This window comes from Schistocerca serialis, chromosome 2 (assembly GCF_023864345.2).
Source record: "Schistocerca serialis cubense isolate TAMUIC-IGC-003099 chromosome 2, iqSchSeri2.2, whole genome shotgun sequence".
Taxonomy (NCBI): domain Eukaryota; kingdom Metazoa; phylum Arthropoda; class Insecta; order Orthoptera; family Acrididae; genus Schistocerca; species Schistocerca serialis.
The window spans coordinates 19,472,359-19,496,386 of record NC_064639.1 but is presented as its reverse complement, the minus strand read 5'-3'; positions in this window follow the sequence as shown (position 1 = coordinate 19,496,386).

Sequence of the window (24,028 nt, the reverse complement as noted above, 5' to 3'; positions counted from 1 at the left end):
AAGGTTCAAAACATAGACAGTAAAAAGAGGCATTCCTCTTGTACTTAAGACGGTATTGTGCCTTTTGTATTTAATTCCGATGCAATGTCTGTGTTTTATCGCCAATAAGAAAGTCCAAGGGATACAGTAAACCTGACGTGAAGCATCGGAACCTAAAACTGGTTTCACAGGAATGGCTCAAATCATAGAATGTAAAAAGAGTCAGTTCTCTCGTACTTAAATCGGCATTATGCATTGTGTATTTAATTCCGATGCAATTTCTGTGTTTCACCGTCAATAAGAATGTCCAAGGGATACAGTAAACCTGAAGTGAAGCATCGAACTCTAAAACTGGTCTCACACGAAAAGTTCAAAACATAGACAGTAATAAGTCAGTCTTCTTGGACTTATGTCGGCATTGTGATATTTGTATTTAATTCCGACGCAATTTCTGTGTTTCATCGTGAATAAGAAGGTCCAAGGGATACAGTAAACTTGAAGTAAAGCATCGGGATCTAAAACTGGTTTGACAGGAAAGGCTCAAATCATAGACAGTAAGGAAAGTCAGTCTTCTTGTTCGAAAGTCGGCATTGTGATTTTTGTATTTAATTCCGATGCAATTTCTGTGTTTCATCGTGAATAAGAAGGTCCAAGGGATGCAGTAAACCTGAATTGTAGCCTGGGAATCTAAAACTTGTGTCACAGTAAAGGTTCAAAACATAGACAGTAAAAAGAGACATTGCTCTTGTACTTGAGTCGGTTTTGTGCCTTTTGTATTAAATTCCGACGCAATTTCTGTATTTTATCGTCAATAAGAAGGTCCAAGGGATACAGTAAACGTGACGGGAAGCATCGGATTCTAAAACTGGTCTCACAGGAAGGGTTCAAATCATATACAGTAAAAAGTGTCAGTCTTCTTGTACTTAAGTCGGCAATGTGCCTTTTGTATTTATTTCCGACGAAATTTCTGTGTTTCATCGTGAATAAGAAGGTCCAATGGATACAGTTAACCTGAAGTGAAGCATCGAAATCTAAAACTGATCTCACAGGAAAGGTTCAAAACATAGACGGTAAGAAGAGTCAGTCATCTTGTACATAAGTCGGCATTGTGCCTTTTGTATTTAATTCCGATGCAAATTCTGTGTTTCATCGTCAACATGTAGGTCGAATGGATACAGTAAACCTGAAGAGAAGCATCGGAATCTTAAAGTGGTATCACGGGAAAGGTTCGAAACATAGGCAGTAAGAAGAGTCAGACTTCTTGTACATAAGCCGGCATTGTCATTTTGTATTTAATTCCGATGCAATTTCTGTGTTTCACCGTATATAAGACGGTCCAAGGGATACAGTAAAACTGAAGTGAAGCATCGGACTCTAAAACTGGTCTCACAGGAAAGGCTTGAATCATAGACAGTAAGAAGAGTCAGTCTTCTTGTACTTATGTCGGCATTGTGCCTTTTGTATTTCATTCCGATGCAATTTCTGTGTTTCATCGTCAATAGGAAGGTCCAAGTGATACAGTTAAACTGAAGTGATGCATCGGAATCTAAAACTGGTCTCGCAGGAAAGGTGCAAAACATAGACGGTATGAAGAGTCAGTCTTCTTCTACTTAAGTCGGCATTGTGGCTTTTGTATTTAAATCCGATGCAATTTCTGTGTTACATCGTCAATGATAAGGTCCAAGGGATACAGTAAACCTGGAGTGAAGCATCGGATCCTAAAACTTGTCTCACAGTAAAGGTTCAAAACACAGACAGTAAAAAGATACATTCCTCTTGTACTTGAGTCGGTATTGTGCATTTTGTATTTGATTCCGATGCAATTTCTGAATTTTATCGTCAATAAGAAAGTCCAAGGGATACAGTAAACCTGACGGGAAGCATCGGATTCTAAAACTGGTCTTACAGGAAGGGTTCAAATCATATACAGTAAAAAGTGTCAGTCTTCTTGTACTTAAGTCGGCAATGTACCTTTTGTATTTATTTCCGACGAAATTTCGGTGTATCATCGTGAATAAGAAGGTCCAATGGATACAGTTAACCTGAAGTGAACTATCGGAATCTAAAACAGGTTTCACGGGAAAGTCTCAAATCATAGACAGTGAGAAGAGTCGGTCTTCTTGTACATAAGTCAGCATTGTGCATTGTGTATTTAATTCCGATGCTATTTCTGTGTGTCACCGTCAATAAGAATGTCCAAGGGATACGGTAAACCTGAAGTGAAGCATCGAACTCTAAAACTGGTCTCACAGCAAAGGTTCAAAACATTGACATTAAGAAGAGTCAGTCTTCTTGTACTTATGTCGGCAATGTGCCATTTGTATTTAATTCCGACGCAATTTCTGTGTTTCATCGTCAATAAGGGGGTCCAAGGGATACAGTAAATGTGAAGTAAAGCATCGGAATCTAAAACTGGTCTCACAGGATAGGTTCAAAGCATAGTCAGTAAAAAGAGACATTCCTCTTGTACTTAATACGGTATTCTACCTTTTGTATTTAATTCCGATGCAATTTCTGTGTTTTATCGTCAATAGGAAGGTGCAAGTAATACAGTAATCCTGACGTGAAGCATCGGAATCTAAAACTGGTCTCACAGGAAAGGCTCAAATCATTGACAGTAAGAAGAGTCAGACTTCTTGTACTTACGTCGGCATTGTGCCTTTTGTATTTCATTCCGATGCAATTTCTGTGTTTCATCGTCAATAGGAAGGTCCAAGTGATACAGTTAAACTGAAGTGATGCATCGGAATCTAAAACTGGTCTCGCAGGAAAGGTGCAAAACATAGACGGTATGAAGAGTCAGTCTTCTTCTACTTAAGTCGGCATTGTGGCTTTTGTATTTAAATCCGATGCAATTTCTGTGTTTCATCGTCAATACGAAAGTTCAAGGGATACCGTAAACCTGAAGTGAAGCATCGAAATCTGAAACTGGTCTCACAGGAAAGGTTCAAAACATAGACAGTAAGAAGAGTCTTCTTGTACTGAAGTCGGCATTGTGCCTTTTGTATTTATTTCCGATGCAATTTCTGTGTTTCGTCCTCAATGAGAAGGTCCAAGGGATACAGTAAACCTGAAGTGAAGCATCGGAATCTAAAACTGGTCTCACAGGAAAGGTTCAAAGCATAGACAGTAAGAAGAGTCTGTCTTCCTGTACTTAAGTCGCCACTTTATCTTTTGTATATAATTCCGATGCAATATCTGTGTTTCATCGTCAATAAGAAGCTCCAAGGGATACAGTAAACCTGACGTGAAGCATCGGAATGTAAAACAGGTCTCACAGTCTCACAGGAATGGTTCAAATCATAGAATGTAAAAAGAGTCAGTCCTCTTGTCCTTAAGTCGGCATTGTGCCTTTTTATTTTATTCCGATGCAATTTATGTGTTTCATTGTCAATAAGAAGGTCCAAGGGATGCAGTAAATCTGAAGTGAAGCGTCGCAATCTAAAACTGGTCTCACAGCAAAGATTCAAAACATTGACAGTAAGAAGAGTCAGTCTTCTTGTACTTATGTCGGCATTGTGCCTTTTGTATTTAATTCCGACGCCATTTCTGTGATTCATCGTCAATAAGAAGGTACAAGTGATACAGTAAATCTGAAGTGAAGCATCGTAATCTAAAACTGGTCTCACAGGAAAGGCTCAAATCATAGACAGTAAGAAAAGTCAGTCTTCTTTTACTTAAGTCGGTATTGTGCCTTTTGTATTTAATACCGATGCAATTTCTGTGTTACATCATCAATAAGAAGGTCCAAGGGATACAGTAAACCTGAAGTGTTGCATCGGAACCTAAAACTGGCCTCACAGGATAGGTTCAAAACATAGACAGTAAAAAGAGACATTCCTCTTGTACTTAAGTCGGTATTATGCCTTTTGTATTTAATTCCGATGTAGTTTCTGTGTTTTATCGTCAATAAGAAGGTCCAAGGGGTACAGTAAACCTAATGTGAAGCATCGGAATCTAAAACTGGTCTCACAGGAAAGGCTCATATCATAGACAGTAAGAAGAGTCAGTCCTCTTGTACTTAAGTCGGCATTGTGCCTTTTGTATTTAATTCCAACGCAATTTCAGTGTTTCATCGTCAATAAGAAGGTCCAAAGGATACAGTAATCCTGAAGTGAAGCATCGGAATCTAAAACTGGTCTCCCAGGAAAGGCTCAAATCATAGGCAGTAAGAGGGGTCAGTCTTCTTGTATTTATGTCGGCATTGAGCCGTTTGTATTTCATTCCGATGCAATTTCTGTGCTACATCGTCAATGAGAAGGTCCAAGGGATACAGTAAACCTGAAGTGAAGCATCGGATCCTAAGACTTGTCTCACAGTAGAGGTTCAAAACATAGACAGTAAAAAGATACATTCCTCTTGTACTTGAGTCGGTATTGTGCATTTTGTATTTAATTCCGATGCAGTTTCTGTGTTTATCGTCAATAAGAATGTCCAAGGGAAACAGTAAACCTGAAGTGAAGCATCGGAATCTAAAACTGGTCTCACAGGAAAGTCTCAAATCATAGACAGTGAGAAGAGTCAGTCTTCTTGTACATAAGTCAGCATTGTGCATTGTGTATTTAATTCCGATGCAATTTCTGTGTTTCACCGTCTATAAGAAGGTCCAAGGGATACAGTAAACTTGAAGTGAAGCATCGAACTCTAAAACTTGTCTCACATGAAAAGTTCAAACGTAGACAGTAAGAAGAGTCAGACTTCTTGGACTTATGTCGGCATTGTGATATTTGTATTTAATTCCGACGCAATTTCTGTGTTTCATCGTCAATAAGAAGTTCCAAGGGATTCAGTAAACCTGAAGTGAAGCATCGGAATCTAAAACCGGTCTCACAGGAATGGCTCAAATAATAGACAGTAAGAGGAGTCAGTCTTCTTGTACTTACGTCGGCATTGTGCCTTTTGTATTTCATTTCGATGCAATTTCTGAGTTTCATCGTCAATAGGAAGGTCCAAGGTATACAGTAAACCTGAAGTGAAGCATCGGAATCTAAAACTGGTCTCACAGGAAAGGTTCAAACATAGACAGTAAGAAGTGTCGGTCTTCTTGTACATAAGTCGGCATTGTGCCTTTTGTATTTAATTCCGATGCAATTAATGTGTTTCATCGTCAATAAGAAGGGCCAGGGGATACAGTAGACCTGAAGGGAAGCATCGGAATCTAAAACTGGTCTCACAGGAGAGGTTCAAATCGTAGACAGTAAGAAGTGTCAGTCTTCTTGTACGTAAGTCGGCATTGTGCAATGTGTATTTAATTCCGAAGCGATTTCTGTGTTTCACCGTCAACAAGACGGTCCCAGGGATACAGTAAACCTGAAGTGAAGCATCGAACACTAAAACTGGTCTCACAGGAAAAGTTCAAACATAGACAGCAAGAACAGCCAGTCTTGTTGGACTTATCTTGGCATTGTGATATTTGTATTTAATTCCGACGCAATTTCTGTGCTTCATCGTCAATAAGAAGGTCCAAGGGATACAGTAAACATGAAGTGAAGGATCGGAATCGAAAACTGGTCTCACAGGAAAGGCTCAAATCATAGACAGTAAGAAAAATCAGGCTTCTTGAACTTATGTGTGCATTTTGCCTTTTGTATTTAATTCCGACGCTATTTCTGTGTTTCATAGTCAATAAGAAGGTCCAAGGGATACAGTAAACCTGAGGTGAAGCATCGCAATCTAATACTGGTCTCACAGGAAAGGTTCAAAATATAGGCAGCAAGAACAGTCAGTCTTCTTGTACTTAAGTGGCATTGTACCATTTGTATTTCATTCCGATGCAATTTCTGTGTTTCATCGTCAATAAGAAGGTCCAAGGCATACAGTAAACCTAAAGCCAAGCTTCAGAATCTAAAACTGGTCTCACAGGAAATGTTCAATACATTGACAGTAAGAAGTGTCAGTCTTCTTGTACTTATGTCGGCATTGTGCCTTTTGTATTTAATTCCGATGCTATTTCTGTGTTTCATCGCCTATAAGAAGGTCCAAGGGATACAGTAAACCTAAAGTGAAGCATCGATATCTAAAACTGATTTCACAGGAAAGGCTCTAATCATAGAAGGTAAAAAGAGTCAGTCCTCTCGTAATTAAGTCAGCATTGTGCCTTTTTATTTAATTCCGATTCAATTTCTGTGTTTCATCGTCAATAAGAAGGTCCAAGGGATACAGTAAACCTGATGTGGAGCATCGGAATCTAAAACTGGTCTCACAGGATTAGTTCAAAACATAGACAGTAAGAAGAGTCAGTCTTCTTGTACTAAAGTCGGCATTGGGCCTTTTGTATTTAATTCCGATGCAACTTCAGTGTTTCATCATCAACAAGAAGGTCCAATGGATACAGTAAACCTGAAGTGAAGCATCGGAAGATAAAACTGGTCTCACAGGAGAGGTTCAAAACATAGACAGTAAGAAGAGTCAGTCTTCTTGTACTTAAGTCGGCACCGTGCTTTTTGTACTTCAGTCCGATGCAATTTCTGTGTTTCATCGTCAATAAGAAGGTCCAAGGGATACAGTAAACCTGAAGCGAAGGATCGGAATCGAAAACTGGTCTCACAGGAAAGGCTCAAATCATAGACAGTAAGAAAAATCAGGCTTCCTGAACTTATGTGTGCATTTTGCCTTTTGTATTTAATTCCGATGCAATTTCTGTGTTACATCATCAATAAGAAGGTCCAAGGGATACATGAAACCTGAAGTGAAACATCAGAATCTAACACTGGTCTCACAGGAAAGGTTCAAAACATAGACAGTAAGAAGAGTCTTCTTGTACTGAAGTCGGCATTGTGCATTTTGTATTTATTTCCGATGCAATTTCTGTGTATCGTCGTCAATAACAAGGTCCAAGGGATACAGTAAACCTGAACAGAAGCATCGGAATCTAAAACTGGTCTCACAGGAAAGGTTCAAAACATAGACATTAAGAAGATTCTGTCTTCCTGTACTTAAGTAGCAATTTTGCCTTTTGTATTTAATTCCGATGCAATTTCTGTGTTTCATAGTCAATAAGAAGGTCCAAGGGATACAGTAAACCTGAAGTGAAGCATCGCAATCTAATACTGGTCTCACAGGAAAGGTTCAAAACATAGGCAGCAAGAAGAGTCAGTCTTCTTGTACTTAAGTCGTCGTAGTGCTTTTTGAATTTAATTCCGATGCAATTTCTGTGTTTCATCGTCAATAAGAAGGTCCAAGGGATAAAGTAAACCCGACGTGAAGCATCGGAATCTAAAACAGGTCTCACTGGAATGGTTCAAATCATAGAATGTAAGAAAAGTCAGTCCACTTGTACTTAAGTCGGCATTGTGCCATTACTATTTAACTCCGATTCAATTTATGTGTTTCATCGTCAATACGAAGGTCCAAGGAATGCAGTACACCTGAAGTGAAGCGTCGCAATCTAAAACTGGTCTCACAGCAAAGGCTGAAACATTGACAGTAAGAAGTGTCAGTCGGCATTGTGCCTTTTGTATTTAATTCCGACGGAAATTCTGCGTTTCATCGTCAATAAGAAGGTCCAACGGATTCAGTAAATCTGAAGTGAAGCATCGGAATCCTAAACTGGTCTCACGGGAAAGGTTCAAAACATAGACAGTAAGAAGAGTCAGTCTTCTTGTACATAAGCCGGTATTGTGCATTTTGTATTTAATTGCGATGCAATATCTGTGTTTCACCGTAAATAAGACGGTCCAAGGGATACAGTAAACCTGAAGTGAAGCATCGGACACTAAAACTGGTCACACTGGAAAGGTTCAAAGCATAGACAGTAAGAAGAGTCAGTCTTCTTGTACTAATGTCGGTATTGTTCCTTTTGTATTTAATTCCGACACAATTTCTGGGTTTCATCGTCAATAAGAAGGTCCAAGGGATACAGTAAACCTGAAGTAAAGCATCGCAATCTCAAACTGGTCTCACAGGAAAAGCTCAAATCATAGACAGTAAGGAAAGTCAGTCTTCTTGTACGTAAGTTGGCATTGTGATTTTTGTATTTAATTCCGATGCAATTTCTGCGTTACATCATCAATGAGACGGTCCAAGGGGTACAGTAAACCTGAAGTGCAGCATCGGAACCTAAAACTGGTCTCACAGGATAGGTTCAAAACATAGACAGTAAAAAGAGACATTCAACATGTACTTCAGACGGTATTGTGCCTTTTGTATTTAATTCTGATCCAATATCTGTGTTTTATCGTCAATAGGAAGGTCCACGTAATACAGGAAACCTGACGTGAAGCATCGGAATCTAAAACTGGTCTCACAGGAAACGCTCAAATCATAGACAGTAAGAAGAGTCAGTCTTCTTGTACTTACGTCGGCATTGTGCTTTTTGTATTTCATTCCGATGCAAATTCTGTGTTTCATCGTCAATAGGAAGGTCCAAGGGATACAGTTAACCTGTAGTGAAGCATCGGAATCTAAAACTGGTCTCACAGGAAAGTTTCAAAACATAGACGGGAAGAAGAGTCAGTCTTCTTCTACTTAAGTCGGCATTGTGGCTTTTGTATTTAATTCCGATGCAATTTCTGTGTTCCATCGTCAATAAGAAGTGAAGTGGACTGACAAGGCAGCCAGTCCACAGTGACGGGTAGCCGAAAGAAAGGAAGGCACGCGTACACACACGCGCCGACGGGCGTCAATTCTGGAACAGGATAACTATTGAATGGTTGCAAGAAAAGTACGTAACTGCTTTATACTTAACTTTATTAGTTGATAACTACAGCATTCTTCTTGAGACATTTATACTATAACTCTCAAAGTAGGTAAGGCTAATGGCGCCTTGCTAGGTCGTAGCCATGGACTTAGCAGAAGGCTATTCTAACTGGCTCTCGGCAAATGAGAGGAAGTCTTCGTCCGTATGGTCGCTAGCAATCTCCTCGTACAACTGGGGCGAGTGCTATATCGTCTCTCGAGACCTGCCTTGTGGTGGCGCTAGGTCTGCGATCACACAGTGGCGACACGCAGGTCCGACATGTACTAAATGGACCGCGGCCGATTTAAGCTACCACCTAGCAAGTGTGGTGTCTGGCGGTGACACCACATTCCTCCCCCGCAAATCGGCAAACGGTCGTGAGATAAGGCTTCCGCCCGCCGGTGGGAGGACCCCATGTTGACGTATGCGACGAGGTGGGGAGCCTAACAACAGGCGAGGCTGTGCCACCTGCACCCGGCCATTCGGTCCGAGGGGAGCTAGGAAACGCCTGAAAAGCTAGTCCAGGGTGCACGTCAACATGCGGTGTATGCGCCCGTATAGAAACATGAGGGGCCGAAGTGTCTAACTCCATTGCGTCGGGGTAGCCGACGCGCGATGACGTCATGTGGTCCGGAGCGGTCGGGAGTTCCATGGCGGAGGACAGCTGGTCACGGGAAGCGATCGGCGGCGCGTTACCCTGGGAGGCGCTTGGCGGCTGCAGCGAAGCGTCTAATGCGGGCGGCGCCGGCGGGAGAACAGGCGGCGGCGGCGGCGGCGGCTGCGGCTGCGGCTGCGGCGGCGCGTCGCCATGGGGCAAATGGGAAGGCATCGTCGGTAACACCTGGGGATGAGGCGAGCCAGTAGATGGGTCCCCAGGGCGTTGACCGGACGGCACCGTTGCTGAAAGCAGACGGGGAGCGGCAGAACCCGTGCGACGACAGAGGCGCAGCTGATTGAGATGCCGACGCACCTCACCAGAGGCCCCCAAAACCAAATACATCGCGCGGCCGAGGCAGCGAAGAATGCGCCCTGCGAGCCAACGCCGTGAACCGCGATAGTTGCGATAAAATACAACGTCGCCTGGAGCAAAAGCAGGAGTCTGCCGCTGCACAGGAACCTGATGCGGCGGATGCAGCAAAGACGTCAAGGTGCGATGAGGACGACCGTGGAGCAACTCAGCCGGCGAGCGACCATCTCGGGGCTGAGAGCGATACGAAGACAAAAAGAGCAACAATGCGTCCTCCCGAGAATGCGACTCTTTCAATTTCAACATCTGTGATTTGAAAGTCCGGACCAATCGTTCAGCGGCACCGTTGGACTGAGGCGAAAACGGCGCGGATGTCAGATGTTGAATACCATTGGCCTGGCAGAATGACTGAAATTCTGCGGACATGAATTGTGGGCCATTGGCGGAAACAATAGTCTGCGTAAGACCTTCAATGCAAAAGATAGCAGACAACGCTTGGATGGTGGCGGAGGACGTCGTGGAAGACATCCGGACAACAAAAGGAAAATTACTGAAGGCATCGACCAGAACCAACCATCGAGCATTCCAGAATGGACCAGGAAATTCAATGTGCAAGCGTTGCCAAGGGGAAGTGGCTTTTGGCCATGCAAAGACTTTCCGCGGCGGTGCGGATTGTTGTTCGGCACACGCCAGGCAAGAAGAACACATATTCGTAATCGCAGCATCGATTCCGAACCAAGTACAGTGCTGACGAGCAAGTTGTTTCGTTCGCACTATACCCCAATGTCCGTGGTGAAGAAAACGTAAAACAGAGGACTGTAACGAACGTGGAACCACTACTCTGGACTGATCATTATCAGAACGCAACAACAAAACACCACGTCGAACAAAAAGTCTCTCCCTGTGAGCAAAAAATCGGCGAACCAACGGATCCTCGATCCGAGACTTTGACAAAGGCCGTTGCGTAGCAACAAAACGCAAAACAGTAGCAAGGACAGGGTCAGCAGCTGTGGCTGTAGCTACACGACGAAAATCAATCTGAAACGATTCGACCACTGCATCGGTTTCCGAATCAATGAACAGGCAAGCAAGTTCGGAAGAATCGAATGCTTTATCCTCAGCAACCGGCAAACGGGACAACGCATCGGCGTTTCCGTGCTTAGCAGTGGACCGATACAAGATATCGTAGCGGTACTGCGAGAGGAAAATAGACCAGCGAATGAATTTCTGCGCTGTACGTGGAGGTACAGGCTTGGTCGGATGAAAAAGCGATGTCAAAGGTTTGTGGTCTGTGATGATGGTGAAGTGACGACCATACAAGAAATCATGGAACTTAGTAACACCAAACACGAGAGCCAAAGCTTCTTTCTCTATCTGTGAATAATTTCTTTGCGCAGACGAGAGCAATTTGGACGCAAAAGCAATAGGGCGATCATGGGAGCCAACTTTGTGCGCAAGCACAGCACCGATCCCGAAATCCGATGCATCTACCATCAACAAAAGGGGTTTCTGGGGATCGAATGGCGTAAGGCACGTATTAGAAAGCAACGCCGATTTCAACTGGCGAAAGGCGCGTTCGCATTCCGTCGTCCAGACGAACGGAACACCTTTACGGCGTAAGCGATGAAGCGGAGCTGAAAGAGAAGAGGCATTGCGCACATTCACGCACACCTTGTGACGCTAAATCGTTCAATGTTCTTGCGACCTCATCACGCAATGCGTGGGGAACATTGCGAGCTCTGAAAAATGTCGGTTGCGCACTTACTTTCAGTTCCAAATGTGCGTCATAGTTTTTAGCGCAACCTAAGCCCGGTGCAAAAATGTCTGCAAATTCGTCACATAAGCGAGAAACACTGTCTGAAGGCACAGTTTGATTCACTGATAGGACCTGATTTACTATAGACATGTTAAACAACTGATATAAATCTAAACCAAACAAGTTCACTGCCGTAGAAGAACGAAGAACGTAAAATGACACCAGTTTTGTTTGTCCCTTGTATGTGGCAAGAAGGCTGCACTGTCCTAACACAGGTATTGTCTGTCTTGAATATGTGGTTAGCTTAACATTTGCGGAACGCAACGGAGGTTTGCCCAGTTGTTTGTACGTGTCGTGATTGAGCAATGAAACTGCAGCTCCGGTATCGAGCTGGAATGGTATCACTTTGCCATCAAAGTCTAAGTCCACAAAAAGTTTATTGTTCCGCTGACGACAAGAGCGACTGTTTTGTGCAATTTGAACAGACACTGGTACAGAATTACTTGCTAATGGACGTGATTTCCGGCGACGTTGACGCACTCTTTTTGTGGGACGAACACAGTCACTGTTAGAGAAAGTGTCACTGGACGAAGCGGAATTAACGACATGAATGTCCATGGGCGAAGGTCCACGAGCCTGAGTGTCCTTGGTTCGATTCCGGCGCGAAGCAAAGGGCCTGGAATGGTTGTGATTGTCTGAACGGAGCTTTTACTGGCAAACACTTTGAACATGTCCTTTCCTATTACAGAAAAAGCAAATAGCTTGGCGTGACGGGCAATGTTCACGCGAATGTCTAGTAGCACACCGCGGGCATGATTTCACTGCATTTGTGTGCTGGCGCGGCACACCTGGCTTAGCGCGCGGCGGCAGCTGTGCGGACGTATGCGAGGGCAGTTGACCGGGCCGCGCAGCTCGAGAGCGCCCGGCGGGCCGGTTAATGTTACACACAGCTGGCGAAGTTTCAAAAGATTCCTGAGCACAGTCAAGTGTGTCCTGTCTATCCAATATGTCTATCACTTGTTGAAGGGAGGGATTAACTAGTTTCAAAATTTGCTCCTGTATGCGAACATCAGAAACGTTCTGTGCAATTGCATCACGCACCATTGTATCTGAATAAGAAAGACCACAGTCACATTCAAAGGCACAGTCCCTAGTAAGTCCTTGCAATGTTGCTACCCACTCCCTATTAGTTTGACCGGCCGTACGTTTTGTACGAAAAAACGTATACCGTTTTGCAACCACATTAACTGTTTCTTTGAAATAGGCATCTAATGCAGACAAAATTTCCTCGTAGGACAGAGTTGCTACGTCTCGTCGGGGAAACAATTTCACTATCACACGGTAGGTGGACACACCGACACAAGAAAGCAAAAACGGCTGCCGCTCATTACCTTGAATTCTGTAGGCGGCGAGGTGGAAGGCGAACTGTCGGGACCACTCTTGCCACGTCTCCTGGTTCGGGTCGTAGTGCCTAAAAGGCGGTGCAACGGCAGGTTGTGGCTGCGGTAGCGGTGAAGCGGCGGCGGCCGCATCGGTGTGCAGCGCACGTTGACCCTGGACGAGATGTCCAAGGGCATCCAATAACGCCTGCGTCTGCTGATTCTGCAAGCGATAAAATTCGGACAGTACATCTGGCGAAGCCATGACACAAATAAATTAGGGCAAAGCAAAACACAAGATCCTTTGTAGACTCGTCGCCAATGAAGTGGACTGACAAGGCAGCCAGTCCACAGCGACGGGTAGCCGAAAGAAAGGAAGGCACGCGTACACACACACGCCGACGGGCGTCAATTCTGGAACAGGATAACTATTGAATGGTAGCAAGAAAAGTACGTAACTGCTTAATACTTAACTTTATTAGTTGATGACTACAGCATTCTTCTTGAGACATTTATACTATAACTCTCAAAGTAGGTAAGGCTAATGGCGCCTTGCTAGGTCGTAGCCATGGACTTAGCAGAAGGCTATTCTAACTGGCTCTCGGCAAATGAGAGGAAGTCTTCGTCCGTATGGTCGCTAGCAATCTCCTCGTACAACTGGGGCGAGTGCTATATCGTCTCTCGAGACCTGCCTTGTGGTGGCGCTAGGTCTGCGATCACACAGTGGCGACACGCGGGTCCGACATGTACTAAATGGACCGCGGCCGATTTAAGCTACCACCTAGCAAGTGTGGTATCTGGCGGTGACACCACAAGAAGGTTCAAGGGATACAGTAAACCTGAAGTGAAGCATAGGAATCCAAAACTGGTCTCACAGGTAAGGTTCAAAACATAGACAGTAAGAAGAGTCTTCTTGTACTGAAGTCAGCATTGTGCCTTTTGTATTTATTTCCGATGCAATTTCTGTGTTTCGTCGTCAATGAGAAGGTCCAAGGGATACAGTAAACCTGAAGTGAAGCATCGGAATCTAAAACTGGTCTCACAGGAAAGGTTCAAAAACATAGACAGGAAGAAGAGTCAGTCTTCTTGTACTTAAGTCGGCATTGGGCCTTTTGTATTTAATTCCGATGCAATTTCCGTGTTTCATCGTCAATAAGAAGATGCAAGTGATACAGTAAACGTAAAGTGAAGCATCGGAATCTAAAACTGGTCTCACAGAAAAGGTTCCAAACATAGACAGTAAGAAGAGTCAGTCTCCTTGTCATTAAGTCTGCTATATGCCTTATGTATTTAATTCCGATGCAATATCTGTGCTTCATCGCCTATAAGAAGGTGCAAGTTATACAGTAAACCTGAAGTGAAGCATCGATATCTAAAACTGGGCTCACAGGAATGACTCAAGTCATAGAATCTAAAAAGAGTCAGTCCTCTTGTACTTAAGTCGGCATTGTGCCTTTGTATTTAATTCCGATGCAATTTCTGTGTTTCATTGTCAATAATAAGGTCCAAGGGATACATGAAACCTGAAGTGAAGCATCAGAATCTAACACTGGTCTCACAGGAAAGGTTCAAAACATAGACAGTAAGAAGAGTCTTGTTGTACTGAAGTCGGCATTGCGCCTTTTGTATTTATTTCCGATGCAATTTCTGTGTTTCGTCGTCAATAAGAAGGTCCAAGGGATACAGTGAACCTGAAGAGAAGCATCGGAATCTAAAACTGGTCTCACAGGAAAAGTTCAGAACATAGACAGTAAGAAGAGTCTGTCTTCCTGTACTTAAGTCGCAATTTTGCCTTTTGTATTTAATTCCGATGCAATATCTGAGTTTCATCGTCAATTAGAAGGTCCAAGGTATACAGTAAACCTGAAGTGAAGCATCGGAATCTAAAACTGGTCTCACAGGAAAGGTTCAAACATAGACCGTAAGAAGAATCTGTCTTCTTGTACTTAAGTCGCCACTTTGCCTTCTGTATTTCATTCGGATGCAATTTCCGTGTTTCATCGTCAATAAGAAGGTCCAAGTGATACAGTAAACCTAAAGTGAAACATCGGAATCTAAAACTGGTCCCACAGAAAAGGTTCAAAACATAGACAGTAAGAAGAGTCAGTCTCCTTGTCCTTAAGTCCGCATTGTGCCTTATGTATTTAACTCCGATGCAATATCTGTGTTTCATCGCCTATAAGAAGGTCCAAGTTATATAGTAAACCTGAAGTGAAGCATCGATATCTAAAACTGGGCTCACTGGAAAGACTCGAATCATAGAATCTAAAAAGAGTCAGTCCTCTTGTACTTAAGTCGACATTGTGCCTTTGTATTTAATTCCGATGCAATATCTGTGTTTCATCGTCAATAAGAAGGTCCAAGGGATACATGAAACCTGAAGTGAAGCATCAGAATCTAACACTGGTCTCACAGGAAAGGTTCAAAACATAGACAGTAAGAAGAGTGTTCTTGTACTGAAGTCGGAATTGTGCATTTTGTATTTATTTCCGATGCAATTTCTGTGTATTGTCGTCAATAACAAGGTCCAAGGGATACAGTAAACCTGAACAGAAGCATCGGAATCTAAAACTGGTCTCACAGGAAAGGTTCAAAACATAGACATTAAGAAGATTCTGTCTTCCTGTACTTAAGTAGCAATTTTGCCTTTTGTATTTAATTCCGATGCAATTTCTGTGTTTCATAGTCAATAAGAAGGTCCAAGGGATACAGTAAACCTGAAGTGAAGCATCGCAATCTAATACTGGTCTCACAGGAAAGGTTCAAAACATAGGCAGCAAGAAGAGTCAGTCTTCTTGTACTTAAGTCGTCGTAGTGCTTTTTGAATTTAATTCCGATGCAATTTCTGTGTTTCATCGTCAATAAGAAGGTCCAAAGGATAAAGTAAACCTGACGTGAAGCATCGGAATCTAAAACAGGTCTCACTGGAATGGTTCAAATCATAGAAAGTAAAAAAAGTCAGTCCACTTGTACTTAAGTCGGCATTGTGCCATTACTATTTAACTCCGATTCAATTTATGTGTTTCATCGTCAATACGAAGGTCCAAGGGATGCAGTACACCTGAAGTGAAGCGTCGCAATCTAAAACTGGTCTCACAGCAATGGCTGAAAACATTGACAGTAAGAAGTGTCAGTCTTCTTGTGCTTAAGTCGGCATTGTGCCTTTTGTATTTAATTCCGATGGAAAATCTGCGTTTCATCGTCAATAAGAAGGTCCACCGGATACAGTAAACCTGAAGTGAAGCATCGGAATCCTAAACTGATCTCACGGGAAAGGGTCAAAACATAGACAGTAAGAAGAGTCAGTCTTCTTGTACATAAGCCGGTATTGTGCATTTTGTATTTAATTGCGATGCAATTTCGTGATTCACCGTAAATAAGACGGTCCAAGGGATACAGTAAACCTAAAGTGAAGCATCGGACACTAAAACTGGTCTCACTGGAAAGGCTCAAAGCATAGACAGTAAGAAGAGTCAGTCTTCTTGTACTAATGTCGGCATTGTGCCTTTTGTATTTAATTCCGACACAATTTCAGTGTTTCATCGTCAATAAGAAGGTCCAAGGGATACAGTAAACCTGAAGTAAAGCATAGGAATCTAAAACTGGTCTCACAGGAAAGGTTCAAAACATAGACAGTAAGAAGAGTCTTCTTGCACTGAAGTCAGCATTGAGCCTCTTGTATTTATTTCCGATGCAATTTCTGTGTTTCGTCGTCAATGAGAAGGTCCAAGGGTTACAGTAAACCTGAAGTGAAGCATCGGAATCTAAAACTCGTCTCACAGGAAAGGTTCAAAACATAGACTGTAAGAAGGGTCTGTCTTCCTGTACTTAAGTCGCCATTTTGTCTTTTGTATTTAATTCCGATGCAATATATGTGTTTCATCGTCAATAAGAAGGTCCAAGAGATACAGTAAACTGACGTGAAGCATCGGAATCTAAAACAGGTCTCACAGGAATGGTTCAAATCATAGAATGTAAGAAGAGTCAGTCCTCTTGTACTTAAGTCGGCATTGTGCCTTTTGTATTTAATTCCGATGCAATTTATGTGTTTCATCGTCAATAAGAAGGTCCAAGAGATGCAGTAAATCTGAAGTGAAGCGTCGCAATCTAAAACTGGTCTCACAGCAAAGGTTCAAAACATTGACGGTAAGAACAGTCAGTCTTCTTGAACTTATGTTGGCATTGTGCCTTTTGTATGTAATTCCGACGCAATTTCTGTGTTTCATCGTCAATAACAAGGTCCAAGTGATACAGTAAACCTGAAGTGAAGCATCGGAATCTAAAACTCGTCTCACAGGAAAGGCTCAAATCATAGACAGTAAGAAAAGTCAGTCTTCTTGTACTTAAGTTGGCATTGTGCCTTTTGTATTTAATTCCGATGCAATTTCTGTGTTACATCATCAATAAGAAGGTCCAAGGGATACAGTAAACCTGAAGTGAAGCATCGGAACCTAAAACTGGTCTCACAGGATAGGTTCATAAGCATAGACAGTAAAAAGAGGCATTCCTCTTGTACTTAAGACGGTATTGTGCCTTTTGTATTTAATTCCGATGCAATTTCTGTGTTGCATCATCAATAACAAGGTGCAAGTGATACAGTAAACCTGAAGTGAAGCATAGGAATCTAAAACTCGTCTCACAGGAAAGGCTCAAATCATAGACAGTAAGAAAAGTCAGTCTTCTTGTACTTAAGTTGGCATTGTGCCTTTTGTATTTCATTCCGACGCAATTTCTGTGTTTCGTCGTCAATAACAAGGTCCAAGCGATACAGTAAACCTGAAGAGAAGCATCGGAATCTAAAACTGGTCTCACAGGAAAGGTTCTAAACATAGAAAGTAAGAAGAGTCTGTCTTCCTGTACTTATGTCGCAATTTTGCCTTTTGTATTTAATTCCGATGCAATTTCTGTGTTTCATAGTCAATAAGAAGGTCCAAGGGATACAGTAAACCTGAACTGAAGCATCGCAATCTAAAACTGGTCTCACAGGAAAGGTTCAAAACATAGGCAGAAAGAAGAGTCAGTCTTCTTGTACTTAAGTGGCCGTAGTGCCTTTTGAACTTAATTCCGATGCAATTTCTGTGTTTCATCGTCAATAAGACGGTCCAAGTAATACAGTAAACCTGACGTGAAGCATCGGAATCAAAAACGGGTCTCACAGGAAAGGCTGAAATCATAGACAGTAAGAAGAGTCAGTCTTCTTGTCCTTACGTCGGCATTGTGCCTTTTGTATTTCATTCCAATGCAATTTCTGTGTTTCGTCGTCAATAAGAAGGTCCAAGGGATACAGTAAACCTGAAGAGAAGCATCGGAATCTAAAACTGGTCTCACAGGAAAGGCTCAAATCATAGACAGTTATAAGAGTCACTCTGCTTGTACTTAAGTCAGCATTGTGCCATTTGAATTTCATTCCAATGCAATTTCTGTGTTACATCGTCAATAAGAAGGTCCAAGGGATACAGTAAACCTGAAATGAAGCATCGGAATGTAAAACTGGTCTCACAAGAAAGGTTCGAAACATAGACACAAAGAAGAGTCTTCTTGTACTGAAGTCGGCATTGTGCGTTTTGTATTCATTTCCGATGCAATTTCTGTGTTTCGTCGTCAATACGAAGGTCCAAGGGATACAGTAAACCTGAAGAGGAGCATCAGAAGCTAAAACAGGTCTCACAGGAAAGGTTCTAAACATAGACAGTAAGAAGAGTCAGTCTTCTTGTATTTACGTCGGCATTGAGCCTTTTGTATTTAATTCCGATGCAATTTGTGTGTCTCATCGTCAATAAGAAGGTCCAGGGGATACAGTAATCCTGAAGTGAAGCATCGGAATCTAAAACTCGTCTCACAGGAAAGGTTCAAACATAGACAGTAAGAAGATTCTGTCTTCTTGTACTTAAGTCGCCACATTGCCTTCTGTATTTCATTCCGATGCAATTTCTGTGTTTCATCGTCAATAAGAAGGTCCAAGGGATGCAGTATACCTGAAGTGAAGCGGCGCAATCTAAAACTAGTCTCACAGCAAAGGTTCCCAACATTGACAGTATGAAGTGTCAGTCTTCTTGTACTTATGTCGGCAATGTGCCTTCTGTAATTAATTCCGATGCAATTTCTGTGTTTCATCGTCAATAAGAAGGTCCAAGGGATTCAGTAAACCTGAAGTGAAGCATCGGAATCTAAAACTGGTCTCACAGGAAAGTTTCAAACATAGACAGTAAGAAGTGTCAGTCTTCTAGTACTTAAGTCGGCATTGTGCCTTTTGTATTTAACTCCGATGCAATTTCTGTGTTTCATCGTCAAAAAAAAGGGCCAAGGGATTCAGTAAACCTGAGGAGAATCATCGATATCTAAATCTGGTATCACAGGGAAAGCTGAAATCATAGAATGTAAGAAGAGTGAGTCCTCTAGTACTTAAGTCTCCATTGCGCGTTTTGTATTTAATTCCGATGCAATTTCTGTGTTTCATCGTCAATAAGAAGGTCCAAGGGATACTGTAAACCTGAAGTGAAGCATCGGAATCTAAAACTGATGTCACAGGAACGGCTCAAATCATAGACAGTAAGAGGAGTCAGTCCTTTTGTACTTAAGTCGGCATTGTGCCTTTTGTATTTTATTCCGAAGCAATATCTGTGTTACATCGTCAATACCAAGGTCCAAGGGATACAGTAAACATGAAGTGAAGCATCGGAATCTAAAACTGCCCTCACAGGATTGGTGCAAATCATAGACAGTAAGAAGAGTCAGTCGTCTTGTACTGAAGTCGGCATTGTGCCGTTTGTATTTAATTCCGATGCATTTACTGTGTTTCATCGTCAATAAGAAGGTCCAAGGGATACAGTAAACCTAAAGTGAAGCATCGGAATCTAAAACTGGTCTCACAGCAAAGCTTCAAATCATAGAATGTCAGAAGAGGCAGTCCTCTTCTACTTAGGTCGGCATTGTGCCTTTGTATTTAAATCCGAATCAATTTATGTGTTTCATCGTCAATAAGAAGGACCAAGGGATACAGTAAACCTGAAGTGAAGCATCGGAATCTAAAACTGGAGTCACAGGAAAGGCTCAAATCATAGACAGTGAGAAGAGTCACTCTGCTTGTACTTAAGTCGGCATTGTGCCATTTGTATTTCATTCCGATGCAATTTCTGTGTTACATCGTCAATAAGAAGGTCCAAGGGATACAGTAAACCTGAAATGAAGCATCGGAATCTAAAACTGGTCTCACAAGAAAGCTTCAAATCATAGACAGAAAGAAGAGACTTCTTGTACTGAACTCGGCATTGTGCCTTTAGTATTCATTTCCGATGCAATTTCTGTGTTTCGTCGTCAATAAGAAGGTCCAATGGATACAGTAAACCTAAAGAGGAGCATCAGAATCTAAAACAGGGCTCACAAGAAAGGTTCTAAACATAGACAGTAAGAAGAGTCAGTCTTCTTGTATTTACGTCGGCATTGAGCCTTTTGTATTTAATTCCGATGCAATTTGTGTGTCTCATCGGCAATAAGAAGGTCCAAGGGATACAGTAATCCTGAAGTGAAGCATTGGAATCTAAAACTCGTCTCACAGGAAAGGTTCAAACATAGACAGTAAGAAGATTCTGTCTTCTTGTACTTAAGTCGCCACTTTGCCTTCTGTATTTCATTCCGATGCAATATGTGTGTTTCATCGTCAACAAGAAGGTCCATGGTATACAGTAAACCTGAAATGAAGCATCGGAATCTAAAACTGGTCTCACAGGAAAGGTTCAAATTATAGACAGACAGAAGAGTCAGTCTTCTTGTACTTAAGTCGGCATTGTGCCTTTTGTAATTAACTCCGATGCAATTTCTGTGTTTCATCGTCAATAAGAAGGTCCAAGGGATACAGTAAACCCGAAGGTAAGCATCGGAATCTAAAACTGGTGTCACACGAAAGGCTCAAATCGTAGACAGTAAGAAGAGTCAGTGTTCTTGTACTTATGTCGGCATTGTGCCTTTTGTATTTCATTCCGATGCAATTTCTGTGTTACATCGTCAATACGAAGGTCCAAGGGATACAGTAAACCTGAAGTGAAGCATCTTAATCTAAAAGTGGTCTCACAGGAAAGGTTCAAACTTAGACAGTAAGAAGAGTCAGTCTTCTTGTTCTTAAGTCGGCATCGTGCCTTTTCTATTTAAGTCTGATGCAGTTTCTGTGTTTCACGGTCAATAAGATGGTCCAAGGGATACAGTAAACCCAAAGTGAAGCATCGGAATCTAAAACTGGTCTCACAGGATAGGTTCAAAATATGCACAGTAAGAAGAGTCGTCCTTCTTGTACTTAAGTCGGCATTGTGAATTTTGTATTTAATTCCGATGCAATTTCTGGATTTCATCGTCAATAAGAAGGTCCAAGGGGTACAGTAAACCTGAAGTGAAGCATCAGAATCTAAAACTGATGTCACAGGAACGGCTCAAATCATAGACAGTAAGAGGAGTCGGTCCTCTTGTACTTAAGTCGGCATTGTGCCTTTTGTATTTAATTCCGATCCATTATCTGTGTTATATCGTCAATACGAAGGTCCAGGGGTTACAGTAAACCTGAAGTGAAGCATCGGAATCTAAAACTGGCCTCACAGGAATGGTGCAAATCATAGAGAGTAAGAAGAGTCAGTCCTCTTGTACTGAAGTCGGCATTGTGCCATTTGTATTTAATTCCGATGCATTTTCTGTGATTCATCGTCAATAAGAAGGTCCAAGGGATACAGTAAACCTAAAGTGAAGCATCGGAATTTAAACTGGTCTCACAGCAAAGCTTCAAATCATAGAATGTAGGAAGAAGCAGTCCTCTTGTACTTAGGTCGGCATTGTGCCTTTTGTATTTAATTCCGATGCAATTTATGTGTTTCATCATCAACAAGAAGAACCAAGGGATACAGTAAACCTGAAGGGAAGCATCGGAATCTAAATCTGGTATCACAGGAAAGGCTGAAATCATGGAATGTAAGAAGAGTGAGTCCTCTAGTACTTAAGTCGGCATTGCGCGTTTTGCATTTAATTCCGATGCAATTTCTGTGTTTCACCATCAATAAGAAGGTCGAAGGGATCCAGTGAACCAGAAGTGAAGCATCGGAATCTATAACTGGTGTCACAGAAAAGGTTCAAACATAGCCAGTAAGAAGAGTCAGTCTTCTAGTACTTACGGCAGCATTGTGCATTTTGTATTTAATTCCGATGCAGTTTCTGTGTTTCATCGTCAATAAGAAGGTCCAAGGGATACAGTAAATCTGATGTGAAACATCGGAATTTATAATTGGTCTCACAGGAGAGGTTTAAATCAGAGACAGTAAGAAGTGTCTGTTTTCTTGCACTAAAGTCGGCATTGTGGCTTTTGTATTTAACTCCGATGCAATTTCTGTGTTTCATCATCTATAAGTAGATCTAAGGGATACAGTAAATCTGAAGTGATGCATCGATATTTAAAACTGGTCTCACAGGAAGGGCTCAAATCATAGAATGTAAGATGTGTCAGTCCTCTTGTACTAAAGTCGGCATTGTGCTTTTTGTATTTAAATCCGATGCAATGTCTGTGTTTCATCGTCAATAAGAAGGTCCAAGGGATACAGTATACCTGAAGAGAAGCATCGGAATCTAAAATTGGTCTTACAGGAAAGGTTGAAAACATAGACAGTAAGAAGAGTCTGTCTTCTTGTACTTAAGTCTGCATTTTGTATTTTATATTTAATTCCGATGCAATTTCTGTGTTTCATCGTCAATAAGAAGGACCAAGGTATACAGTAAACCTAAAGTGAAGCATCGGAATGTAAAACTGGTCTCACAGGAAAGGTTTAAATCATAGACAGTAAGAAGAGTCAGTCTCCCTGTACTTAAGTCGGCATTGGGCCTTTTGTATTTAATTCCGATGCAATTTCTGTGATTAATCGTCAATAAGAAGGTCCAAGGGATACTGTAAACGTGAAGTGAAGCATCGGAATCTAAAACTGGTCTCACAGGAAAGGTTGAAATCATAGACAGTAAGAAGTGACATTCCTCTTGTACTTAAGTAGGCATTGTGCCTTATGTATTTAATTACGATGCAATGTCTGTGTTTCATTGTCAATAAGAAGGTACAAGGGATGCAGTAAACCTGAAGTGAAGCATCGGAATCTTAAACTGGCCTCACAGGAATGGTGCAAATCATAGAGAGTAAGAAGAGTCGGTCTTCTTGTACTGAAGTCGGCATTGTGCCATTTGTATTTAATTCCGAAGCATTTTCTGTGATTCATCGTCAATAAGAAGGTCCAAGGGATACAGTAAACCTAAAGTGAAGCATCGGAATCTTAAACTGGTCTCACAGCAATGCTTCAAATCATAGAATGTAAGAAGAGGCAGTCCTCTTGTACTTAGGTCGGCATTGTGCCTTTTGTATTTAATTCCGATGCAATTTATGTGTTTCATCGTCAATAAGAAGGACCAAGGGATACAGTAAACCTGAAGTGAAGCATCGGAATCTAAAACTGGTGTCACAGAAAAGGCTCAAATCATAGACAGTTAGAAGAGTCACTGTGCTTGTACTTAAGTCGGCATTGTGCCATTTGTATTTCATTCCGATGCAATTTCTGTGTTACATCGTCAATAAGAAGGTCCATGGTATACAGTAAACCTGAAGTGAAGCATCGGAATCTAAAACTGGTCTCACAGGAAAGGGTCAAATTATAGACAGGAAGAAGAGGTAGTCTTCTTGTACTTAAGTCGGCATTGTGCCTTTTGAATTTAACTCCGATGCAATTTCTGTGTTTCATCGTCAATAAAAAGGTCCAAGGGATACTGTAAACCTGAGGAGAATCATCGATATCTAAATCTGGTATCACAGGAAAGGCTGAAATCATAGAATGTAACAAGAGTGAGTCCTCTAGTACTTAAGTCGGCATTGCGCGTTTTGCATTTAATTCCGATGCAATTTCTGTGTTTCACCGTCAATAAGAAGGTCGAAGGGATCCAGTAAACCAGAAGTGAAGCATCGGAATATATAACTGGTGTCATGGGAAAGGTTCAAACATAGCCAGTAAGAAGAGTCTGTCTTCTTGTACTTAAGTCTGCATTTTGTATTTTATATTTAATTCCGATGCAATTTCTGTGTTTCATCGTCAATAAGAAGGTCCAAGGTATACAGTAAACCTAAAGTGAAGCATCGGAATCTAAAACTGGTCTCACAGGAAAGGTTCAAAACATAGACGGTAAGAAGAGTCAGTCTTCTTTTACTTAAGTTGGCATTGTGGCCCTTGTATTTAATTCCGATGCAATTTCTGTATTTCATCGTCAAA